General features: G+C 43.6%; 1 protein-coding gene across 2 annotated transcripts in view; it reads right to left on the bottom strand.

Annotated features, from left to right (window-relative positions):
• The window catches only part of grid1b (glutamate receptor, ionotropic, delta 1b), a 364,457-nt gene that overhangs the window by 63,284 nt on the left and 273,953 nt on the right, over positions 1 to 27,220 (bottom strand). The window lies entirely within an intron of this gene.

Below are 27,220 nucleotides of genomic sequence, written 5' to 3' on the forward strand. Positions count from 1 at the left end.
TGAGGAGTAGAAAAAGCCCGTGGCACGCTGAACGTCGTCTCTTTTTTTCCCTCTTCTTGTTCATGAATGTTTCCCAGAACGTGTCAAACCAGCCGGGCTGATACATGCTGTCATTTCGCTAAAAGCCTCCAAATAAAGCCGAGTCGGAGGAAAATGAGCAGAAACCGAGCCGCCGCGGCACAAATGGCTGTTCCACAGGACATGAAGGCGGTGGGAAAAGTCGCGTGTCTCTGCGGCTGCCTCTCCTCACGCCATAACACACACTATCCCTTTTATTTAGAGCAATTTTAAGCTGAAGAATAGCCCCGCTAATGATTTCCCGGAGCTGCTGCTTCGGCGATAAAAGCCTCCCGTCGGTGTGGCGGCCGAGAGGAATGTGGATGTGAAGCTGTGGCGGCGGTTTGCATTAGCAGGGACTTAAAAAATGTTGGTGCACTTGTGTCTTTACTCTTAAGGTCACACTGAAAACATGATCCTGAGGAGCAGGGCCACCAGGGGCCCGTTTATGAGCTTTAAAACCTCGCTCGGCTTCGTTTGGGTGTTTTTACGTCTCTGCTGACATGAGTGGAGGTGAGGCCGCGAAACTATAGGGACACACACACACACACACTCTCAGCTGGTGTCAAGTTGTGCAACAGCAGCCATGTTGGCTCTGCTCGGGGAATCAATGGTCCATTCAGTCTCTGGCCACATTGTCTCAGAGAGCTAATCAGCCACCCAGGTCCCATAATCAAAGCCAACACACACACACGCACACACACACACCCTCCGGATTAACACTGAGCCCCCAGAAGGAGAACCGGAGCGTCAGCAGGCCAAAGCCAAGCCGCTCAGACGTGCTCCTGAATACGAATGAACCCGGAGTCCCTGCAGTTACATCACCGCTCCAAACGGTGTGCGAGTCAGATTAAAGCGTGTTCAGTGTGTGTTCAGTTTGTGTTCGGGGCTCGGCAAGGAGCTGAATGCAGACGAGGTTTTTCAGCCCCACCTCAGGCGTTTCCACACACACTCATTTCACACAGCTCAGTTCGTACATCACTTTATGTTCAATCACAGTCAATACATCTCCTGATTATATTGTATTAACCTGCTTATTGCTCTGCCATTGGGCGCTCAGGCGTCTGGTAAAGTGTGTGTGATGGAAGTAATTCCACTTCTGACCACTGGGCGACAACAGCGAGTCCATGTCAATGGATTTCTTCTTGTTGGGGTCAAAATCACCATATGTCAGAGTTAATCACATTAATCGTGATTAATTCATGTCAAAATATTTTTTTTCAAATTAATATTAATCACACAATTAGGGATATGGCTTTTATTATTTGAAGACTGCATTTGACGTGGACATTTTTTTTGAAAGAAAATCTCAAATGTATACTGGAGGATTCTCAGCCGATTTCGTACAACATGGCCGATTTGCCATTTTTGGAGCTCTGCGCATGCGCGGCTCCCTCCGCATGAGGACTGTGGGAGCGCGCACGTCTGCCGCGTGTCAGTTTGTTTACATCCGCGCAGCTGGAGCATCGACTGTCCGCATAGGATTTTAAAACACATTTGTAATCGTGTCAGACTCTTCTTCCAATCATACATAAGAATACAATCCGTAAAGTAGTGTCTTACGTGTTTATGCAACAGAAACACATTTGAATGGGATCATCAGCAGGTTACCTGTCCAGCAGAAACTTCCCCACGTCGTGATCAGTCCTAAATCCCTTTTGTGCTTTGAATGTCCGCCGCCTCGTAGAGGAATCTCCCAGTAAAACACGGGTTTTGCTCTTCTTTTCTATGGCCTTTCTTCTATCCTCTGCCATCTCAAACAACGTTCTTTTTTTTGTGGCTGCCCATCTTCGGAGCCTCGGAGGTGTTCGCGGGAGGAACAAGCCGCTTCTGCAGCTTCTGCGATGGTCGCTCCCGCTGCATGTCACTTCCTAAACACTGCTCTGCGCATGCGCGGCTCGAAAGAAGAGCGCGCACAGAGGCGGCGACTCGACATGATGTGTCATCACGCAAACGCGTTCCCACATTGATTGGCATTATGACTGCCCAATCACAAGTTGGAACCATACAATTCTGATTGGTTCTAATGATCCTCCAGTATACCTTTAATTATTTTTCTTTGTGTTCATTTGATTTCTGGTAAGAAATCAGTCAAATTTCTGCAATTAATTTCCTGTTTGGACTGAAGAATGCTTGACATTGTGGGCTTAAAACCACTAGAATGCCAAAAATAAAATAGAATTTTAAATGTGCAATTCAGAATTCAATTAATCACAATTAACTAGGGGTGCAAAAGATCCAGAAACTCACGGCTCGGACTTGGTTCTGCATCACGGATCAGATCATTTTTCGGATCAGCATTAAAAAAACATCGAACTTTTTCCTCCACTTATTGCATTGAGCACTTTTGCCTATTAAATCAATACAAAATCAGCTGGAAATGTTCAATGTGGATATTTAAATAATGTGAAAAATACTTAGAGTTCAATCTTCCTCCAGTAATGACTACCTGAGACGATTCACCCACAGCTTTTACCGTTTCCTGCTCATAAAGTCTTGGTTCGATGGCGTCACTGAAGTCGCTGCTCAGCAGGACTTCATAGCGTGGCTCAATCATGTTCAGCAGGTGTCTGAACCCAGTGTTTCTCCCAGTGTTTCACGGCATCATGCCTGCAGCAATAAACACCGCGATGGCTTCGGAACGCATTTATCCCGGTTGGATTCTACAGTAAAGAGCTTCTTAAACGCTGCCGTAATAAGCAGCTGGCGAGCAACGCCGGGCTGACGTGGCTTTAAATAGGTGACCATGTTGCAAAGCTTCCTCGAGCCACAATGCCGACATATCATTTTGGTTTTTCCATAAATCTTCTTCAATCACTGGATTTCACATAATGCTCCCATAAATGCAATTAAAACTATGTAGGAGGTTTTTCAAGTTTCTATTAGTAGCTTTCCCATGATGCACCACTGAGCAGTATCTAAGAGTCAAGTTGTCTTTAGGATGATGAAGCTACTCTGAAAAAAAGGCAAAAATCGAGGGTCGACCTACGATTCCAGGGAGCAAGACACCAATGAGTAACTCAGAAGTCCAAAACCAACAGGTTCAAAACCACCCTGGAATGCGGTCGTCATAGAAACGTGGTAAGAGCGGTCCACCAAATCAGTCTGACAGTGTTCACGGGAGAAAAAAAAAAGACCAATAAATCCAGTCAGAGCATTCCAAAAACATGTTGGAACCGCTGCTCCGCCGTGCCGCTCACCTTCCAGCCTCCACTATTTCAGAGCTGACTGAGCATCTCACTCTATTTTCCAACACTTAAAGAAGCAGTAAAGGAGCGGCGAACCGGCCGGGGGAGCCTCCAGGCCGCAGCCGGGTTCGAACCCTGGAGGTCATAAATAACCTGCAGGTGGGGCTCGGAGCGGACGGGTGGCTGCAGGCCTCATTAAGCCTGAGACAGACTGTGTGACATTGTTTATGGAGGCTCAGCGGCCGGCTGCGAGAGGCTCCGCCCCCCCCCGCCGGCCTCCACCGTCTCAGTCCAGGTGGTGGAGGAAGAAAGGCCGCGCTCGGTGAGGAAAGGCTGCTGAAGCAGACTGTCAGTCACAGAAACTCCGATAGAGATGCTGATTGACCCTTAGCTAAGCCCCGCCCCCTCAAACGCAAATTAACCAGAACTCTGGCAGTAAAATCTTCCACTAAAACCTGCAGATTCAGTTCAAATGTGGGAACAAACAACAGACACTGGAGCTGATGAACCTGTTTTTGAAGAAATACAGATCATGCTGAGCCCTGACCCTCGACGACCTGCAGTGATGTCGGTGGAGAGAAGAGCAAACAGGCAGAAATGTGGCGATCTGAAGCTTTCAGCGCAAAGTAGGAGAGGAAACATGATCAAAGCCTGGATTTCCCATCACTTACTTCTGCATTAGGGAGATTAATGAAGGCCATGCAGGCCGCGGACGCCACGCCGCCATGAAAAATGATGCTATTACCTGTTTGGGATGAAGAAGAAGAAGAAGAAAAAAAAAAACTGTGTGTGTGCGTGTCTGTGAGTGTGTGTGTGTCTGTGAGTGTGTGTGTGTCTGTGAGTGTGTGTGTGTCTGTGAGTGTGTGTGTGTGTGTGTGTGTGTGTGTGTGTGTGTGTGTGTGTGTGTATGTGTGAGAGTTTGCGTCATGTAACCTGGCTCTACTGTTGATCTGGATTTAATCTGGCTTGTGGTCTGGCTTTGACTGGTTTTTGGACTGGGTTTAAACTAGTTTCAGACTGGGCTCAGATCAGATCAGATCAGATCAGATCAGATCAGATCAGATCAGATCAGATCAGATCAGATCAGTCTATATGGACAAATTAAGAAATGCACTGATGTTTTGTACCAGTCCAGGCTTTACTTTGACCTCTGTGGATATTGATTTGGCTTTGATTCAATCTTTAGGCCGTTTTATTGACTTTGTTTGAGGCAACTTTTGAACTGTGCGCTTGGTCTTGCAGATCCGGTTTCAAACTGGTCACTGGTTTGCTTTGAACTGGGTTTCTCAGCGCTGTGGTTGAACTGGATCTTCCAGCCCAGTTCTGGGTTGGCTTCAGGTTTTTGATTCAAGTGAACCAACCTTAGTTTCAATCTAATAAAGTGTTAAATCATTCCAGCATATCGTTTCACGGTCGGCATGCATCCGCATTTCTGGATCTGCACGTTTGAAATGGATTACTTGTCCGTCAGCGAGCGTCACGTGACAGCGATGGTGCAGCAGGTGACCTTGGGAGCAGTGAAAGGACGGCCCGGTGAGGGGGTGGGGGTGAGGGTGGAGGGGCGATGAGCGGCTCAGCTCATTATACCACGGGAGAGATGGCGGACTGATAAATGAATGTGGGGTGGGGGTGGGGGTGGGGGTGTACAGCAGCTGAATGAAGCTTTCCTTTATCTCCTGACTGAAAGGACGGAACAGATAAATGAGATTAATGTGTTCTGAGCTGAAAAACATGTTCCAGAAATCAGAAGAGAAAACAGGGAGGTATGGAAATAATGCGACCTGGAGGGGTGTGTGTGTGTGTGTGTGTGTGTGTGTGTGTGTGTGTGTGTGTATGTGTGTGTGTATGGGGAAGAGGCAGGAAAAACAAAAACAAGCTGAATAGAGCAAAATAAAAAAAGGATGAGAGGGAATAAATGCAGGGAATGGAGGAGATGAAGAGGACCGAAATCAGCCTCCGAGCTGCAGAGACGAGAAACTGAAACAAAGAACCCGGTTTGTTTTCTTCTCAGGAAACTTGTTGTTCCAGTGTGTTTTCGGTCGAATGTCGCAAAACTAAAAGTGAGTTGAGCAAAAGCTCAGAAGGTTTTATTCCTGGAATGTCTTCTCTGTGTCTTTAGGAAACGTTTCAGTGAGAATAAGATGCATTTTTGTCACTTCAGATGCTTCTCAAGATCTGAAGAACTTTTTCTCGACTTTGGACAGTTTCATTAAAAAGATTATCAAACTAAAACTGGTGTTTTTAAATGTTGATCAATCTAGTTATGGGCTGTTTTCCACTGGCTTTTTTCAACATTTATGTTGTTTTGCACTGAGTTGGTTGGCTTTTACTTCTTTGGAGACGTCTAACACTAGAATTAAATGTTTTTCATGTAATTTCACCTTTAGTCTTTTTTTTTTTGAACGACAATTTCTTTTAACTTGATTATTAAGTATATACATGTAGTTTTGAACTTGTTTCAGGTTGGTTGTGGGTAGATTCTGTGCTTGTTTTAGACATAAGAACAGCTTTGTGCTGGTTTCACAATGTTATTTCTTGAGTGGTTTGGGAGTAGTTTCATATTTTGATGAATTTTGAACTCTTTGATTGGTTCAGCCTCCATTTGTACAGTTTTTTTTTTTTTTTTTTGTCGCTTGTGCGTCCTTTGTTTACAGCTCTGGCCTGTCTTCAGGTCAGCTTTTTGCTCGGCTTTGGACTGGAGGATAAATGAGTTGTGGAGTCTTTCAGGACTGGTTTCAGATTAATTCTGGGCTGCTTGGTCTGAGGATCACCCTTTACCTGGCTTTGGACGAACTTCGGACTCTGTTATAGAGTGTTATATGTATTAATTTTTTACTATTTTAGATTAGTGGGCTAGTGGACTGGCTTACAACTAGAAATAGGTTCCTGTCTGGTTCTGAACCACTTTTCCACTTGTGGTTTCTCGCTGAGTCTTGGTCTATTTTCACTCTGCTGTCAGGACGACTTGGATCTGTTTCCACAGCAGTTTCCTGACTTCCGGCCTCGTTTCAGGACTACCGCTCTGCAGCCACGGAGCATCTCTGCCTCTTTTGTTCTCCGTGATACTCGAACTTGACCATTGGTCTGTGATTAATGGCTGCGCTTATAAAAGCCCGCAGGATCTCTGTGTCTTTCTGGACCAGCTCGGAGATCCTGCGCAGATAATTACAGCTTGACTCCGGAGCAGAAAATCACCGCCGTGTTCTGCTGACAAATCTCCCAACACGCATGTGGAGCGTGAAACATGCGTCTCCATTATTCCGAGCTCACACGTGGGCTCGACGGCAGCGAGGAGACTCAAGGTGAAAATATATGAGCCTCATTTGCTTAATGAGGTTGGAAGTGGGAAGTTATTACCCGCCACGTTCACACGTGTTCCTAACGTGTTCCTGCTTTTCACAGCCAACGCAGTTGGATTCTTTACACATTCAAATCGACCGAGTGGGAGACTGGAGGATTAGGAGTGTTTAACTGGAGCTCACTGGTGAAAGACAGATCAGAAATCAAGCAGGGAAAAGTCAAGACTACATTATGGACTGGATTTAGGGAAAAACGGTGACATTTCAATACAATTACAGCTTTTGTTTCCATAAAAATGAAGCTACAGGAAAAATATTTATACCTAAAAACTCCCACCAAAGAAAAGGTGGAGAGAAACTCTTTGCATTGGCATGCAGACGGGAGAAGATGGAGTTTAACCTCATCAGCATCAAGTGTGTGAGATCTGTGTTTGCAGTCTACTGTGGATGCTGTTAAAGTCGATGCTTCACGTTTCCCAGTCACTACTTCCCTGCATTTTACTTGTTTTGTCTCTTTCAGGAGCAGCTCCACATTTATATTAGTCCCCTGACGTAACAGGAAGTCATTAGAACCATTCGTTGTTATTTTTGTTGGTTTTTTTCCAGGATTCTGGTTGGCTAGCCTGGCTCTATGTGTCTCGGTATGCTGCCGCCTGCAGGTTTGGCTGCTCATAGCAGCTCTTAACCAGTTTTTTATTCATGTTATTGTAAATTTCACTTTTTAGAAAGCGTAAAGGGAGAAATATCCATTTTTTTTTTTTTTTGTAAACATCCAGCTATGTGTGAACAAAGTTAGACCAGCCCAACTGTTGGGCTGTTGGGTTTTCAGCTTTAGGATGTATATTTCGACTGGATTTAGAATCACTTCTGTAATGTTTTCACACCAGAATGGTTGAGGGACTTGGTTCAATCCAGACCACGGTTTGTATCCCTCCCCACAACCCATCTGTCTGTTCTGTCCTCTTCTTTCTTTTTCTTCCCTGACACCCTCCCTGATGCAGCTCCTGGTTAGGTGGCACTCTTTCCCCCAAACAGACACTGACTGGGAATCAGAGGAAGACGGCCATGACTGCACGGACTGAAAACAGAAATCCATTCTGCTCAGGAAACAATGAATCAAGAACAAACTGCTGCTGTTCTGGGGTTCCTGTTGTTCATGAGAAACTGAACCAGACCGAATGATGCTGGTGTTCCAGGAGGGGCTGAACGTGAGGGGGGAACAGGAGAACTCCTGACATCGGGCGGAGGTTTGTGTCTGAAAACAGCCCGGCTCTCTGAAATAAACTCATTTATCGGTGAAAATCTCCCGTGAAGGTTGGAGACACTGAAGAGGATGAAATGTTTAAAGTGATAAATGGAGCAGAAAAATAAGTCACAACAGCAGATCTGCAAGTTTCTGACAAAAACAAAAAAAAAAAAAAGGTGTTGTTGATCAGTTAGTCATCGTCGTCACTTTGTCACAATCTCTGCTGTGTGCGTGTGTGTGTGTGTGTGTGTGTGTGTGGTGAACAGCAGGAGGTTTGCTCTACAGGGGGCTTCAGTGAAAAGACATCAACTTGTCCTTTAAATACCACAAACAGGACGAAGGCACAAACTGCAGGCGACGTTGGAACAATCTGCTGGGAACTGGACTTCTTTCTTTTTTTTGGTTTGTTTCAGTAAAGTTATTCATGCAGACAAATGTTTCGATACAAACACACTGAAGAGGCAGCCGTTTGCGTAGCAGGCTACTGGGAGTTGTTTGTGATGCATCCAGACAATTTGGTACAAAGTGCCAGAAGTCTGCAACCAGTTCAACCCAAAGAGACACTTCTGTGACTTTTCACCAAAACAGTTTTGCCTGAGCTGTAATTTTTAACAGTAACATGAGTAGAATTTACAACACCAGACTTTGTTTTTAATCTTTTATTCAAGCCATTTTATTCGTTTGAGCTGCTTTGACTCAGTCACGCTGCTTGTTTGACATTTTTTGCTATTTTAGCTTTCACAGTTTTCTTAAATACAAATTTTAGCAAGTTTTGAAGCTCAACCTTTTTTATTTCCAGCCAGAAGGTGAGAGTTCTCGAAGGAAAAAAAGTCCTGAAATATGAAAATAAAATGTACACGTTGAGCTGCACATGTACATCATGACTATTTTTTCTTGGTGTGCACGAGCACCAGCCAGTTCATTCATATTGAGTAACTGGATTATTTCCCCCTGCTTTCTGCCTCATAATGGTTTGGTCCAAATCTCACTGACTTTAGGAGCCACAGATCGTCCAGTTTGAGCTTAATTCTGCTGTTTTTGTTGAGATAGATATAAAAAAAAGTTTCAAAGTTTTGCTCCTGAATTGTAATCAGCTTTAAACGGATTTTTTTTACTCATTTACAACTGAATCTTGATTGTTTTGATTCATTGGTTTTTGACCATTTTCAAATTCTGTGGGCCTGGCTGTGTAAACGAGAAACAGAGAAACTCCTCCAGTGCGTCGTTAGCTCTTCTTTGATTCTATCTCCTGCTTTTTTCTTTCATTATTACAAAAAATTCAGTTTTAAGACAGTTCTTTTGAATATCTTGTCCTTTAAAAAGTATATTTTGTTGGTTCTATTTCCTGAGAACTTCCTTCACTTGACTGTTTTCTTCCAACGCTGCCCTCTTGTGGTCACTGCAGGACTCCTCTCCTCCCCCCGCCACGTAAAAAGTTCCAGGAGTGTGTCGACGCTCGCCGCCAGCCGCGGAGAACACAACCTGAGCTGCGGGAGTTGGCACTAGTTTCACGCAAGGCTGCTTTTAATGGCCCCCGCTGGAGCGGCCGGCCACCAGGACAAATAAAGGCCGGGCTGCAGCGTGGAGGAGGGAGAGGGATTAGGAGACGGAGACAGAAACAGGAAGAGGCGGACGGGGCTGTGGGCCCAGCCGCTCATTTAAATAACGGAGGATGTGGAGGGATTACGGCCCCGCTGTAGATTCACAGATGGATGGACGGAGGTGGAGGCAGACTGGACGTCTGAGTAAATTGGTTAACACGTTGAGAAAAAGAAAAAAAAAAAAAAAAACTTCATTTTTTAAAGGAGTGAAAGAGTTTTTGTTGTGAGAGATGAGTGCTGCTTCACAGAGCGGAGAGAAAGAATTTAGCTCCAACTGGAGGCAGATTTATTGGAGCTGTCACGAGGGTTTGCGGCCCTTCACGTGTTTCCATGATGTCTCCTCAAAAAAAAAAAAAAAAAAAAAAGAATCTTTTTTCTCCTTTTGCTGCAGCGAACATGACCAGAAACCAGGCGCGTCGTAGGAATGCATGTCGTTTACAAATGTGTAAATCCAAAACTTTCCTGAAACAATAATGGGGGGGAAAAAAAGCGTTTTCACTTGAAACGTTGCAGAAACGGGATCTGAGATCAACAGAAGCTGCAGCAAAAACTAGTGAGAGCAACAGACAGCCTACCGAAGATTGAAGACACAAGACTCCATGTTTTTTATTGTCCTTTTAGAATCAGATTAATGTCTGGAACTCAACGTCTGCAGCACTCATTTATTCTTTTAAACTTTTGATTATTATTTCTTCTTGGTATTTTATAGTTGCATTCTCTTTTCTTGCTTTAAGGTATTTTTCATTTGATTGGTTTTTCTTTGTATTGATCTGTTGCTCCTGTTACTGTTGGAAACTGAAAGATGGGACACGGGATAAAATGAGAAAAAAAAAAGAAAAAAAATCTAACAATAAAATAAAAAAAAAACACCTGTATTCATACAATATTTTATTGAGGCTTCCAATTAAGCAAAAACTAAATGTATATAACGGAAGAGACATGTAAAGAGGTGTTCGATTGTTTTCTGTTTTAGAGTTTTTTTCTTTCCTGTTTTTTTGTGAAAAAGCTGTAAATTAAATGTTTAAGCTGAGTATTTTTCAATTTGAATGTGTGAAACGGGTTATTGAAGTGGAGAGGCCCTCTGATCACAGTCTGCTCTCACTGAGGCCGAGTTCAGAGGGAAGACGTGACGGCCTGAAGTGAAACTGACGAGCGGCAACCTGGAGGACGTTCGAGCCTGGAGGAGGTTTCGGACGTTTCAGGCTGCGACTGCAGGCGTCTGTGTTCAGAGCCGACGTGGGATTAAAGGAAGAGACAAGGTCAGAGGAGAAAAGCTATGAAAACACGAGTGTGACCATCAGCGTAAACACAAGCGGCTCAGAGCAGTTATCAGCCCGCCTCGCCTTGCCCCTTCCCTGACCTCCAACCCCCCGGGGGGCGCCAGGAGACGGACAGAAGAGAATCCTTCTACTGTCTTTATGCGAAGCCTCCGTTCTTCCTGAAGTCTGGAGCTGATTACTGTAAATGCAAAGAAGCCAATCATCCACTGCTCAGGTTCTATCGTACAGAGTCAACTGACTTTTAGCAGCACTGAGATAAAAAAGGAGGAACTGGAAGGAGTTGGTGAAAGAGTTGCCCTGCTGCCAGGGTATCACTTCCTGTTTCTTCTTTAAAAGCAGCAGAACTCACATTGATAAATATTATGGAGTAAATAGTGACTAGTAGGGATGGGCACCGAGCTGTGGGATGAAGCTTTTACTTACGGGAGGATCAATAACCTCCGATGATAACACTTCTTTTAGTGGTACTTGAGAACAGTGGTCCCCAACCAACAGACCCGTTTTAAACAACACAATTTTTCCACAGACCAGCAAGACGGTGTATAAAAATACCTTTACAATGATTATCAGTGATGGAGTTAAAGTGTAGGAAAGAAACACTGACGGAACTGAAGCCTTTCTCAAAGTAAAAGTCAGTGCAGACTTTCAGAATAAAAGTTTTCATTCTGGTAACAAATGATTCAGGAGCAGTTTAGTCTCACAGACAGTTGACAGTAAAGAAGTACAGATCGAATATTGACAAAGCAGTCAGGTTATTCAGACTGTATGGCATCCATCCTTCGTTTCCCACAACGTTGATGTAGTCTGCTTTATATCAACTTTTATCTGACCGAGGTTTGAGCAAAGCATTTGGTCAAGGTCATGGCGCTGACCATGGTGCTGAACTAGCATATCGGTAGTTGCAGTGCTTGATTATCAGCAGATCCCGTCCAATGATAAATCCATGGCGCTGTCCACGGTGCTGAAATAATGCAGCTTGTGCTGCACAACTAATCATAATCCACACTCTCTCTGTTTTGCCCTTCTGTCGCTGTTTCCCATTACTAATGCTACTAATTGATCAGCTGTGTCATTACAGGCTGTCACTGTCTAATGTTGGATTTACTTTATTTTACGTAATATCTGGCATTAAAAAAGAAAATTGAGTCTCTTTTTAAATCTATGATTTTATATCATATTTTGATGGTTTAAAGTGTAAGACTTTCTTTTTACTTTTTGAGCTAAAGCCTTTCAATCATTCCCTTTTTGGCAGTGGCCAAATACAGTGCAGATCCAGATCAGGGGCCTCATTTACAAAACATGGTGTTGGATCTATACTAGAAGTCGATCTCCACCAAAAGACAGTCAAATTCACGAAACAGGCACGAGTCCACCTGCACCCAATCATCCCTTTAGAAATCACAGCTGACTTGGAGATTAGCACAGGTGGACTCTCCTGATGCTCTGCCTTGGAAACGCCAACTTTATACGATATATGGTCAATGCAAATACCTCCTATATCTTCTGCCTGCTGACCAATTGACCTTTATGATCAATGGTGGCGGAGAACACAGGGGCATTTTAACGGAGGGTGAAACTGAAGTGCTTGTGGGTAGAAGAAGGTGGGAAAATTATATTTGGTGGTAACAGTAGAATCATAATAAAAGAAAAACAAAGGAATGGATGCCCGCTGTCAGTTGTATGTTCTGTTATCAGAAGTGGTGGAAAACGAGGAGGAGATAGGCGACATGTCTAAGTCTCCTCTATAGAAAGTGTTTCACTGCTGTGGAGCTACAACTCCATGTCTAGATAGGAGCTCAGATTATTGATGGAACTAAAAGTTACTTGTTCTGATCAGTATTTGATTGGCAAAGATGCCTAGGAGACATTTCTACCTGTCTTCAGGTGCTAACATGGTTTATTCTGCAGGTATTTCTGTTCAGTCAACAGTTTTAGTTATTGAAACGAAAGGAGCATATACTTACCAATATGTTTCTTTAAGTGTGTTGCAATATATTGCAAAATATACAAATCATTTCTGACTGCAGTATATTGCAATATACTGGAAAATCTAAAATATTAACCCTCATTTATGGAGATTATATTGCCTAATGTTCCATTATACTGCAATATATTTCTGTTTCATTCATTTGAACTGAACCATTTTGCACAAGGATCCATTCAGAAAGATGGATGTGGTGTACTCGCCACTCTTGAGTTTAACAGCGTTTCACTAATGAAGTCTACATTTACTACATGTGGATCACAGGTGGAGCCGCTTTTTATTTTTCATAATCAACAGTGAGTGAACCAAAAGAATGAAAAGAAAAAAAAAGTGCAGCTCCAATCCAGTGTTTCAACTCTTCTGTTTGCATTCACAGGTGGTTTTATTACATCAGAACAGCATTTTAATGGTTTAATTCCACTTTCCTGTTCTCTTCGTGTCCTTTTGGACATGATGTGTGTTTTTGGCCTGTTTAAACCGTTATTCTGTAATAATTAGAACGAATGAGATGCCAAAAGGGATCTGCAGCCTCTCAGAGGTTATGTGCTGGTTTGAATGTTAAGGTGTTTGGAGGTGGTGATTTAAAGCTCCAGTTATGTTTGAAAATCCGCAGAAAGTGTTGAATGAATCCTTCGTCCTCTCAGAGGAGATTTTTCCCTCCGCCGGTGCTCTGGAGTCTGAGAGGTCTGAAAAAGGAGCATGCTGTTCCTGCTGCTCTTCTGCCGCTGTCTGTAAATTTCAGCCATTTTCCCATCGAGCTGCAAAGTGTCGGAGCTGTAAGGGAATCTGAGCGTGTCTGCACGCCGCCGGAGGACAGCGTGGACACACTCTCAGCTCTGATGTTCAGACCGTCCACAGAATGCAGCGTGTTTTCACACTGACGAGCTACGATACACTGCTGCTCACATGAAGGGACAGAAAAGGACAAACAGGGACAGAAAGGAACATGAAGAGACATTAAAGGAAGAGGCATGAAGGAAAATGAAGAGACGTACAATTATGTGGAAATGATGGGAAATGAAGGGACAAGGTGGGACAAGAAAAGACAGACTTTGACATGCAAGGAAATGAAATGAAATCTATCCACCTAACCCTAACAAGACGTGAAGAGACTGAAGGGACATGGACACTCAGAGACATGCTGGGACATGTAGAGGCTCAACAGACAAGGAGAGACATGATAAGAACCTGATGAAACAGGCAGGCTGTATTATTGTAGAATTCCTTCAAGATAACGTCATGTTTTTCCACTTGAATGTTCTTCATGTTTGTCATTCACTGTTGTGTCTCGGGACGTTTTTAAAGCGTCACTTCATTATTTATCTTTCTTTTATGTTTTAAATGCGGAGCTGCAGGTGAACGCAGCTTCAGACTGCTCACCAGTGAAAGATCGCTGTTCCACGTTTAACTGCAGCACTATAATCATGTGTCAAAGTAACGACAGTCTGATGGCGATGGAGATTTGATTAAAAAAAAAAAAAAAACCTCTTCAGTTGTATTTCAATGCAGCACCAGAAGAGAGTGAACAAAAGCCCGGGCAAATTGATTAGAGGAAATATTTTGTCATGGCTAATCTGTGATGAGTCCTCGCAGGCCGTTAGCCAGAGTGTGCAGATGCGAAATGATGAGCAGAGCGTCGCCGGTGTCCTCGGGGGGAAATGGAGTCCTCCAAACGTCCTGAAAGGCAGAGGTCGACACACACAGAGCTCCGGAGGTCGACACACTGGGCTCACACAGCAAGGCAATGTCTGAATTCTACCAGAATAGGCCCTCGTTAATCAAACTCACTCCGAGGTCAGAGTTCACGTCCTGACTGATCGATGTGATGAAAACCAAGTAGATGTTATTGATCTGAGAAGGAAAATCACCCGATCGTCTGGTTTGTACATTTCTGAAGAACATTACAAACGTCTTGGAAATGATTCCCAGCGACCAGCTGAGGGAACCAGGTGTGGGGCAAATATCACATTGCAGAGGGGGCGGGGACTTGTAGTGGGTCTTTATAGCCTATTGGCTATTTCACTTGTTCACAATTCACATTTGAGATCTGATCTGGATCTGAGATTTGGCCGCTGCCAAAAAGAGGCTGAATGAACGGTTTTAGCTTCAAAAATAAAAATAAAATCTCACACTTTAAACCATCAAAATATGAAATAAAATCAGAGATCAACAGAGACTCATGTTGCTTCATAAATGGCCTGAAATTAGGTAAAACAAAGTAAATCCAACATTAGACAATGTGAAGTGACAGCCAGTAAATACACAGCTGATCAGTTAGTGTCTTTAATAATGGGAAATGGAGACAGAAGGGCAAATCGGAGAGAGTGTGGATAGTGCAGCAGTTTGCACTATTTCAGCACCATGGCCAGCGCCACGGATTTATCATGGTAATCTTGCACCACAACTACCAACAGGCCATTTCAGCACCATGGCCAGCGCCATGGACTTTACCAATGAATTACTCAAACCTGGGTCAAATAAAGGTTAAAAAGAAAAGCAGACTAAACCAACAGGGTGGGAAATGGAGGATAGAAAACAACTGACATTCAGTGATGATAGATGCCATATAGTCTCAATAGTCTGCATGGTCAATTTACACATGATCGACCCAGACAGAACAACAGACAAAAGTGCCCAATTAACATGTGTGGCCTGTTGTTGATGCAATAACCAAGCAGACATGGTGCTCCACAACACAGACAGCTATGAAAACAGTGCTATTTAAGAAAAAGGCCAGACAGTCAGCATTCAAGACAGCTATCCATCTAGCGTTGGATTTTTCAAAACCGTGGGCCCGGGGCAGACACACCCTCTGCTCCCTTGCTGGCTCTGCGACAAGAGGAAGTGTTTCCATGGCAACATGAAAACATATCACTTCCACTGTTTTTTTAAGTGTGTGAAACTGTACATCCTCTACAAACACTATACACTACACCTTAGACACAAACAACACCCGATACAGACAGGACAAACTACACCCACCACACAGAGGACACCCTCCACAAAAACTACACATACACACAGACACACTACATGAACTACACCCTCTAAATCTTTTTACCATCTACATAATCTACACCCAATACACCATCTACACCTTTGACAATAACTACACCCACTACACCCACACCATCCACACACACATCGACACTAACTGCATGAACTACACCCTCTACAAACACTATACCCACTACACTCTTTACTCACACAACTCAAACTACACCCTGGACACAAATTAAACCCTCTAAGCCAACTACACCCTTTACAGAAACAACACCTATTACAACCTACTTACATTCCACCCTCTTTACAAACTACTTCTGCTAAAACCTCTCCACAATCCATCCCGGACCAGCAGTTCCAGACTGTAAAGCTCACCCGTCCCCGTCGTGAGCAGTTTTTAAAACAGCTCCTGACTTTATTTATTTATCCGCCGTCTCGTGACGCTCTGTGTTTAGTTTGTTATCTCTGTGTCTGCACAGCTAATTGCCCCCCTGGGGGATGATCGAGATTCTTAAACTTGAACTCTGCAGCTTCTCCTCCAACACGTCGCTGAGAATACACAAAATACGCTCCACATTTCTTGATTTCTACAAGTTGAAGAGATTTTTCCAGCGTCTCGGAGCGTCACTGCTTTGACAGTGGATGAAGTGGATCAATCCCATAATGCTTTGCACTGGCCTTCATTATAACCAATGGGAAGTTTCTGCGGCTACTGTGTTAGAGTGATTGACTTTCAAAGTGAAGGGTTGCAGGTTTCATTTCCAATCTCCACATGCTGAAGTGTCCTTGAGCAAGACTCTGATCCCCAAACTGCTCCCAGTGGACGGAATACAGTTCCTCTCATGGCAGCCACGTCCGCTGGTTCGGTTTGGCAGAGGTAACCTCGAGGTTGGAGGACTAGGATCAGGAGTTCTCAGGTTTGAATCCCACACCATACAGCTGCGTTCATGAGCAAGACCCTTGTCCTCCTTGAGCTGCTCGGAGCTTCCTAAAAGCTTCACGCCGCATTCTGGAAACCAATGGTGGAAAACGGGAATTCGATGTTTTTGTCTCAGTTTGATGGCGATGAGAAGAATGAACCTGTGTGTGTGAAAGGAGCAGCGAGATTGGAGCTGTCAGCCGGAGCTGCGTCGTACTTCCACCACCCTTTCAGCTGCGGTCGCTCCTCGTCTGAGGAGGAAACACTTTGTGTGACACACTCGTGTCATTAATTTTGTAGTCGGCGCCTCAGAGCTGACGGTTCCGTCTCGGCGAGGCGAAGCGCCGTGACAATAACGCGTGTTGTTTCATTGAAACAGAGCTCAAACGTGGGCCCGCCTGTCACCTTCCCTCCTCCACCCGCCCCTCCTTCTGTCACCCGGTGGATCCATCCATCACCTCCCCCCACCCCGGGGGTCCCGCCCTCACCCGGTCTGGGCTGCGGAGGCAGAGGAGGCGAGCGGATGAATCAGCCGGCCGGAGGGCAGACCGTCCGAGAAGATGGAAGGGAGGCGTTTGTTTCGGCCTGTGGCGCTCGCAGAGGCGGGTGGAGACGGGGGAGAAGAGGAGCGCTGCCTTTATTTTTAGTGTGGCTGCACTGCACTTCCTCCCAACTGGTTCAGTTGGCCACAAATACCCAGAAATATTGGCATTGTTGTGAAAACACTGAAATATGTTGCTTTTTGAATAAATTCGCCATGCTTGGTCCATTGAAAAAAAGAAAAGAAATCCATTATACTGAATTTCAAGCTGATTATGAAGCAAATCTTCAGCTGAAACGGCACATTTCCAGACATTTTCCTTCTCACACTTTAGTCTGCACCGATCCCTGGATACTCTCACTGCTACTGCACACACACTTGTGTTAAAGAAACACACACATCACAGGAGACATGTTCCTGTAGTGTTGTATTCAGTTCTGCCCCTGCTACCTGTAGAACAGTTTCCAATTTCCAAACAGACGAGTTTTGTGTGATTTCACAACAAATCCACCAGGAAGCTGTAAAACTCTGAAAGCTTTCTGATGGTCGTGAAGCAATGCACTACCAGTTGAATCATATCGATGGAGAAGCCTCACACGACCATGAATCTGCTGTAACCTGAACCATCACAGCACGTCTGTGCAGCTGTTTTTGAACAGGAACACCAATCTAAGTATGAAGGTTTCTAATTTGTACATTGATAGGAAAGCGGTGAACGCAGTGTTTTCATTTCTGCTCCTGATAACTGTTGAATAGCTGCAAAGCTTCCTAAAATCTCAGAAAGCTATAGGAGACTTTGTGTTGACTGATTTTTTTTTCCATCTCTAGAACAGATGTGAAGAAGTAAAACTCTGAATTCAAGTATTGAAGTATTAAACTGCATTAGTGCCTATAAGACTGATTCCTACGACTGGACCAACTTTCACCAACAAAACTTCTTTGTTCGTATTTAATCTTTTTTAAAAGTCTCTAAATCTCGTCTATTAAGTGTTTCCGGACACTAATGTGAGTGAGTTAATTTTTTCATTAGTCCATTCAGCCGAGTTTAAAAGCGATTAGGCCGACAGGAGGAGATTTAGATGTGAGAGAGCAGGTGGAGCTCGGAGAAAAGGCTTCGCGTCGGAGCCGATCAGCGGCCGCGACGCGCTCACATGAGAGCGCCGTAATACGAGGTGATTTATCCGCCCGGAATCACACCCATCGCTCATTTCTCCACTTAAAATCACTTTAATTAGCCGGGCTGCTCGGCCGGGTGACGCCGGCCAAGCGCAGGGGAGGTTTTGGGTGAAGATCAAATTGATTTAACGGAGGAAGAAAAGCGAGTGGCGCGGGGAAGTTACACGACTGACTTCACCGGATCCCTGACAGGTGTGAAACGGGGTCAGCGCGAGATGGCGGCCGTAACTCCGAGCTCCAGAGTCTGACTCATCGGAAATTTTCATCCGGAGCGTCCTCAGAATGTCGGGGATGAGTCTGAATCACGGCGGCCGCGATCGGCCAATCAGCGAGGTTGTTTATCAAGATGTACTTTGCGGCAGATGAAACGGGGGTTTTTCGGGGCCCGGCGAGCCGCGCGCTGGATTTATGAGCGATGTGAGTGCTCTATTTTCACCGCCGTGCTTCACCAACAACACGCCGCCGAGGTCGGACCGAACAGACGACTCAGCTCCAGAGAGAGCTGCAGGCCGAGGGCCGGATAATGAAGGGGGGATCGGGGGGGAGTTCTACATTCTGTCCATTTTTGGACATTGGTTAGAATGACAAGGCTTTCACCCTACACACACACACACACACACACACACACATACACACACACACACACACACACACTGGAAGCAGCGTGTTAATGAGGCCGTCCTACTTTGTGCTTCAGTGTGATACACAGACACACTGCTATACACACTTATAGACACACACACTGTTACATACACTGCTACACACACACTGTCACATAGTGCTACACATATTGTAACACTCTCTTTTACACACATGCACGCAAACACAAACAGAGACACTCTCACATGCGACAGACATATTGTTACACACTTGCATGCTGTTATATATTTATACACACACACACACTGTCGACGCAAGAACTGCTGCACAAACATCCACTGCTACACACTTTTACAGCTTGTAGAGTAAATTTTGCATCTTCATTAATTTGGAGGGAAACAAAGTTAGTGAAAGTTGTGGAGTTGACGGATATCGCATTTATCATCTCACACTGAGCTACGGACAATCTGCTGCGGGGGAAACAATCCGGATTATATAGTTCTGTGTGTGTGTGTGTGTGTGTGTGTGTGTGTGTGTGTGTGTGTGTGTGTGTGTGTGTGTGTGTAGCAGGATTAAGGTTTATCAGGTGTAAACAGGATTCAGTGTTTACTCCAGTAAAAATGTCAACAGGACCCCTGAAAAATGATAAAAGGTGATATAAACACACAGTGATATTGTTTTCTACAATCCATGAGTATTGACACCCACAAACACACCCACACACACACGCACACACACACATACCCACAGCGTAAGAGGTTGTGTTGGCGTATGTGCCCTCGGCATTTTCAGCACTACGGTAAACATTTGTCATTCAGCTCATCACCTCAGGCTGTGTGCGCGTGTGTGTGTGTGTGTGTGTGTGTGTGTGTGTGTGGCCTTGTGGCTGGTGGGGACATCGATGTGATTGCACACCGACTCGTGCGGACTGGTGATGACACTGTGGGCACAGAAATCAAACCTGTGCGTGAAACGGTAGCAGTCCAGTTCGTGTTCAGGTTAGGAGCAGATAACTAGCAGCCACAGCTCAGGTGAACCTCAGTAAACCTGGACGGGGACGATGGAAGCCGATGTGACTGATGGAAAAGCAGCCGACTTTTAGAAACCGGTTCGAAATGTTGGTATTCTCAGTTAAAACCCTTCAACTTCTGTGGAACTGAACCAGACGCTAAAGCCACTCATGGTTTGAGGACTGTTCTGGGACCGATGAGCAGAGGCCACAGCCGTTCAGCCGGGCTTTAAAGGTTACTGTGGCTGTAAAGAGCAAGCAAAGGCCAAACCATGGACCAGGTTTCATTGAGCCTCCAACAAAGACCAATAAGATAAAATAGTTGTCAGTTTCAATAGACGCAATCAGTTAGAAAGCAACAGCAACAAGAAAGACTATCAGCACTATATGTCAGTTTCAAACACTTCAAAGAAAAAGACATTCTAGTGAGTAATGTGTTCTTTTTGCTTCTATAAGATTATTTGTTGTTTTTCAAACTCATTGATCTGAACCAAAAGTCATGGCCTCCCGTCCCAATACTTCCATCATTTTCAGTCAGGCTCCAAACAAAAACCTACCAAAGACAAGATACCAACCAGTCTCAGTCAGACCTAAAATCCAACTTCATGTTATCATCCCTTCCCCAATTTACTAGAAGTTTGAAAAGACGCCCAGTCGCCTGTTTACTCCGATGAAATCCCAGTCCTTGCGACACGTTCGCCTTCATTCAATAGCTGAAAGCAGCAGTCAGGTTCTGGACTAATTTATTTCTGAAAGGCTTTTCCAAAGTATTTTCTTAACAAAAATTTTTGCAAATTCTAAATGAGAAACTGCTGCTCGGTGTGCGACCTACGATAAAAAACCCAACATGGACGCATGACGATGAATAAAGGCAATTATCTGAGACGATATCCTGTTAATTTCAAGAGAAATCTCCTCTGTGAGAGGGAGCCAACTCACCCTCACTGGGTTGTTTTTTTCTTTTTTTTTTTCTGAGGTTACAGGGCAGAAACTGTGAAGGATTGAAGCAGAAGTTGCAGAAATATGAAGAACAGTCATTGTGTGTTTCAGCATCTTGGTGCATTAAAGAAACTCCTCGTGTTTGACAGCGGTGGCCTCGAGGTGCAGCCCTGCCACACAAATCAAACACACCCCGGATGATCCAGTCTGAAAAGACTTTCTTCCTTTGTGTTTCAAGAAAAGCCACTGAGAAACGTCCACTCCGTCGTCTGGCGGTCTGGCAGCGGCGGGATGAGGCAGAGATGTGTCACTATGGCGATGCGGACGCCGGGTGATGTCACGGCGACCCGGCTGCTGTCCGGTGGGCAGGGTCACTGGATTCAATCAAGATTCATCAGCGGAGGTGCGCTGTGACATTTCAGCCAGAGAAGGGAAAAAAAAAAACAAAAAAAAAAAAACGTAGCAGCTGTTGAACTGGAGCCGAAAGACAGGATTTATCTCCGAGGCAAAGGTGGGAGAAAAACAGCCGCTAGGTCTTCCTCATTTATTCCTTTTAAAAATGGAGAAAATCCACCCGTCAAAGCGCCTGACGGGACCTGCTGTTCATCTCCCTGCTAACAAAAGGAAACCTAGCTTGTTAGCGTAGTTCATTAATTCAGCCGGAACTTTGTGTGAGATGTCTGTCGGCCGTTACTCTTCAGATTGTAAAGGAAATAAGAGAAGAAGAAGAACCGGGTCCTTTCTTTCTTTCTTTCTTTCATTCTGCTGTTAATACCAGAAGTGGAAAAAAGTTTCCTTGACTATTTTGCATTTGGACAAAAGCTGGTAAAAACACTGACGGGAAAGAATGGGATGTTGGGTCTAGAGTTTCAGCACTCAAAACCCGTTTTGAGCGCAACTTTAAGGTCTCGGCCCTGTCTTGGTCTGGATCTTGACTTGGTATTGGCACCTTAAAGTCTTGGTCCTCGTTTGTTCTTGGGATGGTCTGATCTTTTTCTTGACTCAGTCTTGACCCCTTTATCTCATCTTTGGTCTTGGGATGTTCTGGTCTTGGTCTTGACTTGGTCTCAGCCCTTCCTGGTCTTGTCTTGACTGTGATCTTGACTTGGTCTCAGGTTAGGTGGTTTGGACGACAGCATTAGATATGTCCATACCTGTCATGTAATGTCAGTGAACTGAGAGCTTCAACTTCTACTTCTGAAGTTTTATTTTTCATCGAGTCCAGTCAAGGACATCCAAGGTGAACACACATCAACAGTCGTCTGTCAGTTTAAACTTGGCTCTAATGCCGACAAAGCAAATATCTATGAATGTCGGTCGTCTTTTAACAAAGGACAACAAGAAAAAGAGAGTTCGCTGAAAGATCAAGTCGGGATCTGACAAAGACCAACAAAATCCAAGACATTTATCTACCAGTCTATGGCAGTTTATATTTTAGTAAAGGCCAAGTTAAAGGACAGCATGACCTGGATGACTGAATGTCTTCATTTCTTTTGGAGATCATTTCCACACTGCTGACCTCTGGCTGTTGCTACATAAACAGTTAATGTTTAAACCTTCTGAAGACCATAAATATGTACTTTCAGATTGATTCTCATCCGTCCATCAGAACTCCCAGCGATCCACCCTCGAGCACGCCTGAAGATAAATCAGGAAATCATGAAAAATGAAGTTTCAAAGTTCAATTATTTAATTTATTTTTGTTGTAGATGTCATTAACTTTGAGCTCTCACTGATGGACTGATCATCACTGCAGACATAGACAGATCTTTTTCTCATGTTTGTTTTCAGCTTATGTTGAAAAAAAATAATAAATCAACCAAAATAGTTTCTGGTTGAATAACTGACAGCTTGTCATTGTTCCCATACAGCTGAACCCCTACAGGTCACAAGTGGTTGTGACACCGAATCAGTGTCGAATCACGATTCTTGAAAGGACAAAATAAGTTCCTATGGAGGTTGATAATATCTGGCAGATGACGATTAAGAGACCTAAAAACATGGAATACTTGTTAGTAAGAATTCATAAAATCAGATCTGTTGTATGGACATGGTTATGCAGTCAACTTATGTTTCTAATTGAACAAGCCGGAATGAACCAAACTGATCTTCATGGGATGTAAGACATGGAGGATTAAAGGATAACGGGTCAGATTTTCTATGTTTTGTATTGGTTTTGGTTAGATCTGAATGCTACTTATAGACTAGCTTTGGAATTGTCCATATCCTGGCTTAGGACTGGAGATAGTTTAGTTTATCAACAGCTTCACACTACCCTTATGAATTATTTTTGAGCTGTTTTCCAAACAGATTTAATCTAGTCACAACATAGCTTTGACTCTACATTTCGGATAGTTTTGATAGGTTTTTGGACTAGACGTTGACCCAAAGAATTGTCTTACATCTTAGAATACCTTTTGGACTGATTTTCACATACATGTTGGTTTTGGATAGGTCATAGGAATAGTCATAACCAGCTTTGGCTGGCTGGCTGGCTGGCTGGCTGGCTGGTCAGTTGGTTGGCCAGCTTTGGCTGGTTGGCCTGCTGGCTGGTTGGTTTGGTGGTTTCAGACTCTGTAAGATCTAGAGTTGGACTCATTTCAAATCAGTTTTCAAACTAGTTTAGTCCTTGATATTGTCTCGTTTCACATTGGCTTCAGACTAATTTCCATCTAATTTCCTAAGTAATATTACGGGGCTGGTTTTAAACTAGTTTTTAAACCACTGTCAGCATAATATAGTCCAGTCTTTAAAGTGAATATCAGATAATTTAAAAAGTGGTCTCGTTCCTCCATCCTCAGTTTTCCAGCTTTGACTCGGTCTCACTACAGAAGTCCACAAACAGAGCAAACATTTCTGAAGTCAGAAGGACTCAGAGGAGAATCACACATAATTAAATCTCGGTAAAATAAATCAGGCCGTAGTTTATCTCCAGAGGATTTCTCATATCAAACACTGCCCGTCCAGCTGTGTTCAGTCATCATTAAATTATCTGGAGTCTTGTTGAGTTTTGAAGCCGTCAGGTTAAATTACAGAGGAGTGAGTTAAAGATGACGGACGGACCAGCTACATGTCTCTGCGGAGTGTAACATGGACTCAGCTTTTAATATTTCACTCAGCGTAAACGTCTGGAGCCAGAAGATACCAAGCGAGTCTAGACCAGAAGGAAGGAAAAGTAGAAATTTGAGCGTTTGAAGGCTTTTTCCTTGCTGACTGATGCGTTCTGTCCTGCAGCTCCCATTTCCTTCCCTTCCACGTCTGCAGAGGTTTATGAAGGCTTATTTTTGGAGGGGTTGAATCTAAAAGATAAATCTCATAAGTTATAAAGTATTCATGTCGTATTTGTATCCTAAACGCTTTTCTTAAATAAGTTATGAGCTTGTGTAGAAGTGCGTTCATCGGCCGGACATGGAGCAGCCGGACGTCTTTTCACAACAGAGGCTGAAGACGAAGACGAAGTCCCAACACATTTCTATTTCTTCTAAAAGCAGTTTGATCTGTTCTGAAGTGCTCTAAACTAGTTAGAGAGGAGAGGATGTCGTCACACTGTATTGGGATGATCTTAGATTCATTTTTCTCTAATTTATGCAAGTTCTAGTCCAGTTTTTGGAGCTCATTAGATCTGGTTTTACATGAGTATAATCTGGTATCAGACTAGGGTGATTTGGTTTTTGAACAATAATTAGTTCTTATTTTAGTCCTTAGTCTTTAATTTGGTTTGTAGGCTAGTCTTTTGTACTACTAAGCTAGTTTGATCTGGTTTTCAATTGCTTGGATTTTTTTTTAAGTTGAGTCTGAAGAAGAGTTTCATCTGGCTTTAGTGTGGTTTAATTTGGTGTAGCTGGAGACCAGTTTCAGCTGCATTATATATTAGTCTTTATGTTACTGTTGGTCTAGTTTGTAGACCAGTTTGATCTGTTTCTAACCAGTATGATGTGGCTTTAGATTCAGTTTGGTAAAGTGTAGGTGTGGTTGAATCACAGCTTTGTTTTCGATGTGATGCTCGCTGTTAGATGAGTTTCATCCTATCTAGACTAGTTCTACCCCCCCCCCCCCCATCACAAACATTTAATGACACACACAGAGTCCAGATGAAATTAAATAAGTGTCTGCAGATGGCCAATACAACGAGAGCGATACAAGAAAAAAAAGAAGTTGGTGTGTAAGAGGAATAGTCACTGCACGTCGTGTGCGTGCGTGTGTGTGTGTGTGTATGTGTGTGTGTGTGTGTGTGTGTGTGTGTGTGTGTGTGTGATCTCTGACAGGCAGGTAGAGTGGCTGCATGCCTGTCTGAGATCTTGGAGTCGACTTTTAACCTGTCAGCTGAGACAGCAGCAGGATGAACTCCTCCTGGGGTGAAAGGTCATGTTTGTTGTCTTTTAAGATCAATAAAGCTGCGTGTGTGTGTGTGTGGGTGTTCAGTATGTGTGACTCCTACTGAGGAGGTGCAGGTGGTGGAATCAGAGTCATCTTCCTTCAACACTCTTCTCCACTTCAGTTTTCCAGATTCTTCTACATTCACAGACATCAGACTCAACTTTTGATGAAACGCTGATCCTAAAGATTAAAATGGATCCACTTTATATTTATATACGTTTATGAATAAGAAGAAAACTGAATATTGGACAGAACAGGATGTTGGTCCAAGACATGCAGAGAAGGAAAATAGTGTGTGCGTGTGTGTGTGTGTTTGTGCATGATGCAAGACACTTTGCAGTCCGTTAAAACTGCCTGTTGATTAGCCTTAGCGCGATTAGCTTCACCTGAGTGTACCTTTCCCCGTGACCTCTGTGTGAACTTTGCACAGTGCGGAGCAGCAGGGGCTGATGGGACATGGAGTTGTTAATGTAAACACACACACACACACACACACACACACTGAAGCCAGCGTGTTAATGAGGCCGTCCTACTTCTTTCCGCTGCAGTGCAACACACACACACACACACACACACACACACACACACACACACACACACACACACACACACACACACACACACACACCGTTTCAAACAGCCAGAGGTTGAGTCATTAAAGATTACCAAGGCTTTTGTCATGTTTGTAGGAGAAAACACAAAAACTCTTAACACCAATTACTGTGAAAGCATTCAGCTTTAATTCACTTAATAAAACCTCAGCAGGCGCAGAGCGCTCTCAGTACTGAGGGGGAACAACAGGGGGGAGATTTATCACCCCGGGGCAGGTTCACTGTGTGTGTGTGTGTGTGTGTGTGTGTGTGTGTGTGTGTGTGTGTGTGAGGAACACATGGTTCAAGGATGCGCTGCATCAGTGTGATGCTCTGCATTAAAAACCTCAGTCTTTGGACACATTATTGTTGCGCAGTATCTCAGATTTGAGAACAGGGAGAGACTTTTGATGATTTTTCTCTGTTTAGGTTACTTTTGGTGTATTTCAGACTATTTTTGGACAGTTTTTTCAGAACTAATTTTAGGTGGCGTTTACACGACTACGTTTCAAGTTAAAATGCACCTTTTGTTTTTGTTCTTGTCTCCTAAAAGTTTCATGTTCACATGGTTTAATCCTCTGGATGCATCCACCGACCCTGGAAATCATGTGGTTGGCACGCTGAGCCACGAGCTGATGCTGCTGGTTGTTTTTGTAGAGAACGACTTGAAAAAGTTTGAATGAGTTTTCAATATTTTTGGTGTTTGCTTTAATATCTTTGCACAGGTTTTTTTTTCTTCCATATTGAAGGATATCTGCTGTTTTTGGCACATTTAATCCTCATTTTAACACCCTTTTGGCAGATATTGCTCTAATTTTGCTGTTGAGGAGTTCTGGGCTGAATTTTTTTGGCTTCTTTTCAATACTTCTGGAAGAGTAATGCTGTGATTTTTGGCTTCTGAGGGACTTTTTATTCATGTATTTTCAACTAGTTATGAACTTGTGCTTGGATAATTTTAGAATTATTATCATTTTTGGTCCATCGTGAGCTGGTTGTGGACTATGGAGTTAATTTTGACTGATCTGGATAATAGAACACATGGAACTATTTTATTTGGCATATTTTTCATGTGTTTTGGAGGATTTTTTTGGACAAATTCCTGATAGATCGTGAAGTCTTGAGTTTTATATGAGTGGTAGATTGGTTTTAAGTCAAATTCGGACTGGTTCTGGACTAAACTTTGACATATTCAAGATTGGTGTAGTTTTAAACAGTTTCTGGAACTTTTGTTTGTGGTAGTCAGAACATTTGATGGAATATTTGATGGTGTTTTTGGAAATGTTTAATATGGTGTCTGAACAGGTTTGAGACATATATTGAACTGGACTTGCACATATTTTAGCATTTTACCATACTTTTGGTTTACTTTAGATGAGTTTTGGACAAATCAAAGACTTTTGAGCCGCATATT

The sequence above is a fragment of the Salarias fasciatus genome, chromosome 8 (assembly GCF_902148845.1).
Source record: "Salarias fasciatus chromosome 8, fSalaFa1.1, whole genome shotgun sequence".
Classification (NCBI taxonomy): domain Eukaryota; kingdom Metazoa; phylum Chordata; class Actinopteri; order Blenniiformes; family Blenniidae; genus Salarias; species Salarias fasciatus.